This window comes from Tasmannia lanceolata, unplaced genomic scaffold (genome assembly GCF_043159265.1).
Source record: "Tasmannia lanceolata isolate RefF3 unplaced genomic scaffold, GAP_Taslan_0.1 ptg000004l, whole genome shotgun sequence".
In the NCBI taxonomy this organism is placed as follows: Eukaryota; Viridiplantae; Streptophyta; class Magnoliopsida; order Canellales; family Winteraceae; genus Tasmannia; species Tasmannia lanceolata.
The window spans coordinates 8334655-8345043 of NW_027518681.1; the positions used below are offsets into that span (position 1 = coordinate 8334655).

The 10389-nt window shown below is 35.5% G+C and overlaps 1 long non-coding RNA gene across 2 annotated transcripts; it reads right to left on the bottom strand.

The window, feature by feature from the left end:
• Positions 1-381: 381 nt before the first annotated feature.
• On the bottom strand, positions 382-8258 carry LOC143876211 (uncharacterized). 2 transcript variants are annotated; one of them, XR_013250327.1, is made up of 8 exons: positions 7913-8258; positions 7557-7614; positions 7322-7378; positions 7038-7245; positions 6689-6828; positions 6213-6302; positions 1787-1921; positions 382-1259 (listed from the first exon to the last, which is right to left on the bottom strand). It is a non-coding gene; the product is annotated as an uncharacterized LOC143876211 (long non-coding RNA). The 2 variants fall into 2 exon arrangements; XR_013250326.1 differs by lacking the exon at positions 382-1259 and having other exon boundaries at positions 1389-1921.
• Positions 8259-10389: the final 2131 nt, after the last annotated feature.

Genomic DNA, 10389 nt, shown 5'->3' on the forward strand with positions numbered 1-10389 from the left:
TCAAATACCAAAGCACCGACAACCACCCACAACAACCAAAGCACCAAACAATAGAGTAACACCCACAACCATCAATCATTTCAAGCTAAATACCCATCTAATCCATTCATCCAAGAACCTTTTGCAATAAAAAAGAAAATAAAAAGCAAACAATAAATTGATATTGCTAACAATGAATAGCAAACAAAGATAAAACTAATAGCTAGCAATAAATCGATGCACAAAGAAGCATAAAAAACTCAAACCATATTCATAAAATGCATGGAAAAGAACCCAAAATACTGGAAAAGAGCAAGAGACATACCTTGTCTGTAGAAACTATTTCGGGTCAGGCAAGGTTGCTGGAGTGCAAACGACAGAGAACGACCTAACACCCAAAAAAACTGAAAAATCAGCAAAACAGAGATGGAGAAGAGAGAGAGAGAGAGGGAGATCACACCCCAAAACCATAATAAAAATTAGGAATCAGACCCCTTCGAAAAACAAAAACAATAACCATAAAAAATTGAAATCAAACCCCAACCCTAATCTCGAAATAAAGGACCCAAAAATCAGAAATCCAGAAAAGGGAGAGAAATAAAATCAAGGGTGGTGGGTTCTGGAATCAAAAATCTCGAAATCTAGAAAAGGAGATAAATAAAATCAGAACACACAAAAAAAACCGAAAAAAAAGAAACCAAAATACTGAAAAGGCCCTAATCCAAAGAGAGGGAAAGATAGAAAGAAACCCTACTATTTCAAAACCCCAAAGACAACACAAAACCCTAAAAAATTCGAACCTTTTGCAGTTGTTTCACAAATAAAATGATGAAAAAAAACCACAGGAATGAAAAAGTTTGAACAAAATGCAAGAGAGAAGTATAGAAAAAAATGGCAAAGAAAGGGGAAACGAACCGAGGATTGGGGAGTTGCTTCGCCGGAGAGAATGAGTCGGAGAGAGAGAGAGAGAGTGGGAGCTTGACGAAGGAGAGAAGCTAGGGTTTTACGAAGGAGCGTGGGTCGAAAAAGAGAAACCCCGAAAAGTTTTATCTCGAGGGTCGGAAAACAGATTTCCGCTCGTTTTGGCGAGAAATCAATTCGACGATTTTGTGGGAAAGCGCTATTTCCACGTAATTGTTTTACTTTTCCACGTCATATGTTTCAGTTTCCCGTGAAAGCAAGCGAACACCGTAATTCCAGGTTTCCCGAGAAAATTTGGGGGGTTTTCCTTTGGTTTCTCGAGAAGGCAAGTGAACAGACCCTTCCTTTCTTTTCTTTTCCTGCAGCAAGAAAACAAGTGAACGGACCCTAAGTGAAACTGTTATGTAGCTATGGCTATCATAGAAATCTTGTATGCTACTCAAAAGATAACCAGGAGCCACAAGCATTCAGGAATTTTTTTTTAAAAAAAATACATGCTAAGGAATTAATTGCTTGGACTTATTACAAAAGTCATATGTGAGCAAAGATAAAAGCAAGGGCAGATCACTGATAGCATGAAGAGGTTGGTAGATGAAGAAGTGATGTAGGACGATTTCCTTGGTTTTTTAGTTCCACTAGAATTAGGAGTTATCGTTATTTGATATTAAAATTCTCTTAATTGTAACAGGAGTTATTGTTAGAGTTTTAGTAGGGTACGAATTCAGAGGAGGAGAAGAATTGAAAATCTATAAATATGGGTTGTATGGCCGTATGGTGTATTGCATGATATCTTTTATTGAATAAAACTCTTTAAGTATTTATCTTCCCTTGTGGATTCAAGGTTTTTTCTCCTTACCCATGTGGATTCAAGGTTGTTTCTCCTTACCCTTGTGGATTCAAGGTCATTTCTACCCAGGGCGAGACAATGATCTGCCCTTCACAAGCTTCCGCTACGTCAAGAAGTTGGAAAGATGGAATGTAGACCCTCACCCTTATCAAAGTAGTTAGAAGAACAGAATGCCTGCAGCAAAGCCATAAAAAGTCTGTGCCATACCAATCCACTACACTCAACTATAGAATTTTCTACATTCAAGCATAGAAAACAGAAATTTGAGCGAAAAATTGATAACTATTTTATAATACTCTTTTATCTAGCACTCTATGTCGTACTACGTGGAATATCTACATAATATAAAATAGCATATTAGTAAATGGTTTCTGAGCTCAAGCTCAGATAGAATTTTTGTGGTAGAGTTTTAAAATAGGGTGGCTGCCTGTGTTTGTTTGGATTATATGTTAGATATTGATTCTATAGGACCTAACATAGATAGGATATACCTAAGAAATCATCTTCATAGGATCATGGTAAGCGTTGAGATTTGTGGAGGTTTAAAATGGGCGTCTACAAAATGGTGCATTTTGTGCCTTTACAGATCGAATGGTTAGGAGGGTGCTACGGAGATGGTTTCTTAGGAACAACCTATCTATGTCAGCTTCTATGGAATGAATGGTTTGGATGAGTCAAACAACATGGGAGATGCCCTATATAAAAACTCTATTTACAGATCGAATGGTTAGGAGGGTGCTACGGAGATGGTTTCTTAGGAACAACCTATCTATGTCAGCTTCTATGGAATGAATGGTTTGGATGAGTCAAACAACATGGGAGATGCCCTATATAAAAACATGGGAGATGCCCTATATAAAAACTCTACCTCAGATAGAATTTATGAGCTTGAGCTTAGATACCGCGCCCATATAATCATGTGAAAAAAGGAAACTAATAGTTTAGTTTTGCAAAATAACCTCACTTCTCAATCATATTAGAATTTATTACTCCAAGCAATATTATGCATCTAGAATAATGAAAATGATCCAATACTAACAATATCTAATTCCCTAAAGATGCATCTAGAATAATGAAAAAGAACTTCAAAAATTTAAGTGACAATGGTTCCTGTAACTTTGAACTAAATGCTCAACTTGATCTAGAATCATTATACTGTTATAATCCATTTAAGAAAAAATGAACTTAAATTCTAGATGAACAATAAATATATGTCCAGTTAGATTTCTGCAGTTCTCATATCTATTAAAGCATCCAATCTTGCCTGGAAGAATAACAGAGTTTTACTTTGGACAAAAGCCAGAGTAATATAAGAAAGCAAGGATAGTGAAGCTCTTACAAAATAGTTCGAGCGAGATAAGAAAAATAAACACTCGTCATTCCAGTAAATGCAATCAAAATAGATGCAGTCCATCTTAAACCCAACAATTTTCATACATCTGCTCTCAAATTGTTTACTACAGTGAATTTATGTACAGCCCCCCCTGTTATAAATATATAGATACCTATCACAGTTACGTACACCATGTGAATCACAGGTAAAGCAAACACAATGCAGAACAGATAATATATAGAAAAGATACATAGCATGCTTTCCTTCAAGGGGCTGAATATATATGGAGTCAATGCTTAGTAAGTGGAAATAAGAAACAATTCTCTTAAATTTATCATATAATTATCACAGGCATCCTATCAAGTTTATGATAGTAAACATACTAATTTCTTCTAGCAATGAATAAGGAACTGAGGATTGCACAGAGACCTTGCATCCATGCTTGTGCCTATCTTACAAAGGTGAGAACATGAGAGGGTGTTAATTAAACTTTTACAAATATTCCTCGGGACCTAACCTGAAAATTGACGAGTCTGAAGAGTTGTTATGAATCTGGACTCAAATAATTTAGAATAGTGAGAAAAGGGCCATAACCAAAGCTATAGCCACGCTTATAAATAATGGTCTATATATGTAAATTTGCTTTGTATATCACTCATATAAATTCATTAAGAGGTATACATAAGTTGTGGAGTAGAAGTGTAGAACCTCTTCTAATCTACTTCTATACATAGATTTGTCTTTTATGCACATCTTCATACATTTCATGGGGCCTTTAGGCAAATTGATTTGGCTTTTTCAATATAAAGGAGAAGAGACAAGTCGTGAGGTTGACTTGAATAATTCCTTCAAAGAGACTCAGAGCTTGCCACAGTTTTTCTTGCAGTTTTTCTCTATATTCTCTTCAATACATTCTCTACATTCTCTTCAATATCTATAATATGGGATTTGCTAGTGTCCATCGCAGACGGCATTTCACGGATGGGCTGTTGCATGTGAGAGCAGCCACTGACACTCACTTTTCAGCAGATTTTATTTTCATTCACGAGGTGGCTGCTATCACATGCAAGAGGCCATCCGTGAAATGCCTTCTGCGATGGACGCTAGCAAATCCCCTATAATATTCTTCAATCAAACATAATTGGTTTGACATGGTATCAAATCTTGGAAAGATCTAGAAAGTGAATTTACTTATCTTTTGGAAAAAAAATAGGGGCCATTTAACAGCTGGGCCAAGGGGATATTAGATCAAATGCATGAAACCAAGATAATCTTGATCAGATGCACGAAAACAAGAAAATCTTGGATCAAATGCACAAAATCCAAAAAAAAAAATTGTTGAACAGTAGCTAATCTATCGCACACCAAGATGAACGATATCAAGACAGACGAAATCAAATTATATAAAACACAATTTAACAAACTGGATCAAGTCATCATTTGCAGAAAATAATATAGAGAAAAAGTGTATCACAAAATTGTTTAGTAAATTATTTATGATAAATTTATCATTTGCAGATATCAGCTGCCTAAACAATTTAGTAAAAAGTATAGTAAAATGTTACCTGTGCACCTCTCACTATTTAGTAAACTGTTTTGGTACGATTCATCTGATTTAGTGTAGCATAAAGTGTATCACAAATTGTTTAGTAAATTATTTATGATAAATTTATCATTTGCAGATATCAGCTGCCTAAACAATTTGGTAAAAAGTATAGTAAAATGTTATCTGTGCACCTCCTCTCACTATTTAGTAAACTATTTTGGTACGATTCATCTGATTTAGTGTAGCCTAAACAGTCATAGTAATTTTTTTTATGTGCATATCGAAATGTTTATATTACACTCCACATCTGATTTAGTGTATATACTCAACAATTTGGCATATCTTTGAGTAAAATTTTTAGTGTATAGACTCCATCTGATTTAGTGTATCATAAACAGTTTGGAAAAATTTATACACTAACAGCCCATCTGATTTATTGTATACAGCGCACTATGTTCAGTAAATTGTTTAGTAAAATATTTATAGGTAAATAGTCCATCTGATCTAAGTGTATATGCTTTTCTATGCAGTAATTTGCTTAGTGAAAATTTTATACACTAAACAGACAATCTAATGAACTTCAACACTTTGGAAACAGTAAAATGTGTATAGCAAATTGTTTAGTAAAATATTTATGATATAATTCATCAAAAATAAGATATTTAGTAAATTGTTATGTGTATATCAAACTCTTTAGCAAACTACTTGTGATACTTTCCATCTGACTTAGTGTATCATAAACAACAGCTACCGATATCCGCACAATCATGTTTTGATAATGGGACGACTCACTTTTACACTTCTCTGATCGGTTGTTGAGGGATTTTTGGGAATTGTATTAGCCTTTGACAAATCATTAAAAAAGGCAAAACAAGGTGAGTTCATCCTATTATCAAAACATGGTGGTGCGGATATCAGTCGCCTAAACAATTTAGTAAATTGTTCAGTAACAAATTTAGTAAATTGTTCAGTAACAATTTAGTAAATTGTTTAGTAAAATGTTACATGTGCACATCAAAGTATCAAACTATTTAGTAAACTGTTTTGATGCACTCCATCTGGTTTAGTGTATCATAAACAATTTTGGTAATTGGGTATGGAGTACAGGAGCGGACACTTCTTCATTCCTGCATGCCAAAAGCAAGGCATTCAACTCCAAAATACCGGGGCTTCTACCTTACTGCCTCCTGGAGCTCAAAGAATCTATCTACGAGATCGACGTCAGGAATAATATCTCACGCATTAGTTAGAATATTGGATTTCCTCAAAATCCTAGATGGGAGACAAGAGAAGGAGACAGTCGGTTTCGCTTCTCTTTAGAATCTTGGATTTTAAATAAGAAATCCAGGTTTTAGAAATCTCTCCCCCATCCTGATAATTCTAAAACCTGGAAAACATGGGATGATCTCCTACTCTCTTGTTGACGGAAAGAAGGACGAGAGAAATCAGAAAATGACGGCTTGTCTCTTTCTTCTCTCGTCGCCCAGAAAATCTGTGTATTCAAACTGCCCCTAAATGTTCTTAGCATGTTAAAAGCCTGAAGCCATAACTAACTAAAAATCATATTATCAGTACATTTCTTTTACCTCAATCAGCCAGTCAATCAAAATGGCCCTAATCTTCTCATTGATGTCATTTCGGTGAGACAGATAGGTTGGGGAGATTCAACTAAAATTCTGCGCAAAGAATGATTTAGTTTCAATCATGTAATTCATACTGTTTTTAAAAAAATAATAATAATAAATCAGTAACTTCATATATAAAAAAGAGAAAGGGGCATAAATGAGGGGATTTCCTGCAAATTTAGAGCCGCACTTCTATATTGGAGAAGATTAAATTAATTAGCAAAATATGAACAGTGGATCTCGTATGTATCAAAACATGAAATGAGGATGAAGAATGTCACGAATGTTTTCAATCATCAAATTAAGTTTGTAATGAGCATGAAGAATGTGCATTAAGTTTGGTAGAAAAAGTTTGTAATGAGCATGAAGAATGTGACGCCAAAATGTTTTCAATCATCAAATTAAGTGACAGATAGAAATGCCAGAGCGAGATTTACCTCTGCTGGTTAATTAGAAGGTATATGTGTCTTCAACATAATCAGCAATGGCAACTGGATTTTTAGTCACGGGTATCGATATCTAGAACAGTCTCCTCCACTAAATCTTCCATTTCAATTTCCTCAAGTTCACAGTTACTCTGCAAAAGGTTATGACATACCTATCAATATCCGTAGAAAACTATATGAAAAGTTTAAGAAGTGATAACTTCTACTGTTCTACACTCTACAGGCACCATTGCTTCTGTTTCCTCTAACAATGCTTCTATGTGCTTCACAAAGGTTGGCAATGGGTGGTTATTAGCCTCAATATGCTCATCGACATCTACAACTGTAAAATTTTCCTAACCATTTGAATTCAGAGGCGATGTAACTGTTCTCTTATTTTTCTCATTCTTGACCAATACGTGTCTTCAGTTAGAGCCCTGCAGAAGGATGAACAGAAAAATGATCACAAATGGCACCTACAATATAAAAAAGGAAAATCGACCCATTATTTCTCAGAATAAAGTATCTGATAACAAGGTTCATTGTTTCCTAGTGAAGCCGCCGATTTCCTAAACAAACAGAATGGGAGGAAAGCCCAATTTGACAAAAAAACAAAAAGGAATTTCAAAATCAAAGTACTCTCACCTTGTAATGGGTTGATGTCCAAAAAAATGTGGGTTCTTGTCACTGATGAAAGGATTTCTGGGGAATAGAAAAGGAATCGAGAACAAATAATTAGAACAAGACACATAGTATTAGTTAAAACTACATATTAGGGTTTTATGTAATACCATGATAGTCCCCTTTTGCTAAGGTCAGGAACAGACTATAAAATCGAACCAAACCAACAAATGAAATAGGCAAAGTTAGATTGATTTACGTTTTGAGCATTTAATCATAGATGGAACATTCTCACTGTTTCCATCCATTTCTTTGATCTACAATCAGCGAAGAAAAAGAAAAATCATATTCATCAAATGCTTTCTCTCTAGATCTAAAAAAACCCTCATCAAGAGAAACATTACCCAAATAATCTAAGAAACCCCACATTTGATAATGGATAAAGAAAAACAAAGATAATAAAAAAGCAATCAAACTACAGAAAACCACATCTGAAAACGATTCAAAAGCGAAATACAAGTGAAAAGACCCAATCATATAAAACCAGAAATCAAAATCAACGAAACCCAAATCAGAAAAAAACAATATGAACCCCAACTCTTCTCGATCCTTTACCTAGAACAAGGAGTTACTGTGCCCCTGAGATCTGGAGTTTTGCAGAAAATCGTTTTCACGCAAACTTAGGGTTTTCTGAAAGAAGAAGAATAGGATTTTGAGGGGAAGTATACACATGAGATTTTGAATTTTGCAGAAATTCATTTTCACGCAAACTTAGGGTTTTCTGAAAGAAGAAGAATAGGGTTTTGAGGGGAAGTATATTTTAGGGTTTTCTCTCGATCTCTATTAGGGTTCCTCCAAGAAATCAACGACCTCCCACTCAGTGGGATAAATTAGGGTTTTGTAATTGCTAGAGATAAATCGCGTTTGAACAGAACAAAAGACCGTTGAGCTTCACTTGCATTAAAAAAAACAAACAAACAAAAACAAACAAAAAAACAAAATTAGGGCTGCAACAGGGTCGGGTTTTTCAAAACCCTAGTCCAACCCTGGATCCCATTATCTCGGCCCTGACCCACCCTGACCCTGAGTCAGGGCCAAAAAACCTCAACCCATTGCTCGCCCTATAGGGCTCAGTGCTGGCCCTGATTGGCCCTGATTGGGCAGGGCCAGGCCGGCCCTAATTGACCCTAGTGCAAATTAGGGGTGGACATGGGTCGGTTCTAACCCAGAACCAAACCGAACCGGCCTATATGGTTCGGTTCGGTTCAGGTCTACTCTTTGACGGTTCGGTTCTGGGTTTGGAGTCATGGAACCAAGAACCGAACCGAACCGGTTCACATGTATATTAAATTATAAATACTAAAAAAAAAAAGCAAATATGAAAGCGCCGAACCTGTTCTTATTTATGTAGTTTGCAAGGAACTGTTTTCATATGTTATTCGCACCTCATTTCTATTCCAATGCCAATTGCCAGATTGTGTAATGCTTAGATCTACTCCAATGCCTATTGTCAGATTGTGATAATGCTTACTGCTTAGGTCCTAACCTTTGCTAAAAATAATTATTATTCCTGTCTGTAGAAGAATTAAGACTAGCTTATCTATGTGTGCTATAGTGCTACTATGTTTTGGGAGATTCCATTGAAATTATAGTCACTAAAAATAAAATAAAAACAAATGGAAAAAAAAGGGTAAACCCAGAACCGAACCGATATTGTTCGGTTCGGTTCCGGTTCCCAAATTTGGGGACCGACAAGTATCGGTTCGGTTCTGGGTTCGGGGCAGAACCGAAACCACCCGACCCATGCCACCCCTAGTGCAAATACCTGTTAAGAGTGCAAAAAATAAAGCAACCACTTATCATATAAAACAAAATGATCAATAAACAGAGAAAGGGAACAAAATAAGACAATATGAATTCAACGACATGACGGGCAACATAATAATAATAATCTAAAGAAACATCAATCCAAGATAATAGAAAACATTAGCAAAAGAAACATGCACAAATGGTTCAATTCTATAATAGAAAACTTAGGGTCGGGTCGGGTCAGGGTACCAGAGGCATTAACCTAGATCCCGACCCGACCTGAGTCAGGGTCTAAAAAAATGAACCCTGATCCGCCCTCAGGGTTGGAAAATCCAACCCTGACCCTGTTCGGGCTCAGGGCTAACAGGGCCAAACTTGCACCCCTAGGTAAAATGACTAGAAAACCCAAGTCAGGCAAAATGACCAGAATACCCCTATACCAGGTAAAAATGACAAAATACCCTCGAATCGTGCAAAATGACTAAAATACCCTTATGACATAAAAATGATCAAAATAACCTCATACAGGGTCAAATGACTAGAATACCCCAATATCATGGAAAATTACTAGAATTCCCCAATATCATAGAAAATGACTAGAAAACCCCGAGTCAGGCAAAATGACCGAAATACCCCTATACCAGGTAAAAATGACAAAATACCCCCGAGTCGTGCAAAATGACTAAAATACTCTTATGACATTAAAATGATCAAAATAACCTCATACAGGGTCAAATGACTAAAATACCTCAATATTATGGAAAATTACTAAAATACCTCTAGATGAAGTAAAAATGACCAATGACTCATAAAAATGACTAAAATGACTAAAAATACCATCATGAGATAAAAATGCGCCATATTAGATAAAATGACTAGAAATACCTCTATACCAGGTAAAAATGAGAAATACCTCCGAGTCTTGCAAAATGACTGAAATACCCTTACGACATAAAAATGATCAAAATAACCTCATATAGGGTAAAATGACTAAAATACCCCAAGATCATGAAAAATTATCGAAATACCCATATATCAAGTAAAAATGACCAATGGCTCATGAAAATTGACTAAAATGACTAAAAATATTCTCATGAGATAAAAATGATAAAAATACACTATATTAGGTAAAATGACTAAAATACCGGGTTATGCAAAATGACCGGAATACATCTGTACCGGGTGAAAATGACCAAATACCCTGAGTCATGGAAAATGACTAAAACACCCTTATGACATAAAAATTGATCAAAATACCCCCATATAGGGTAAAATGACTAGAA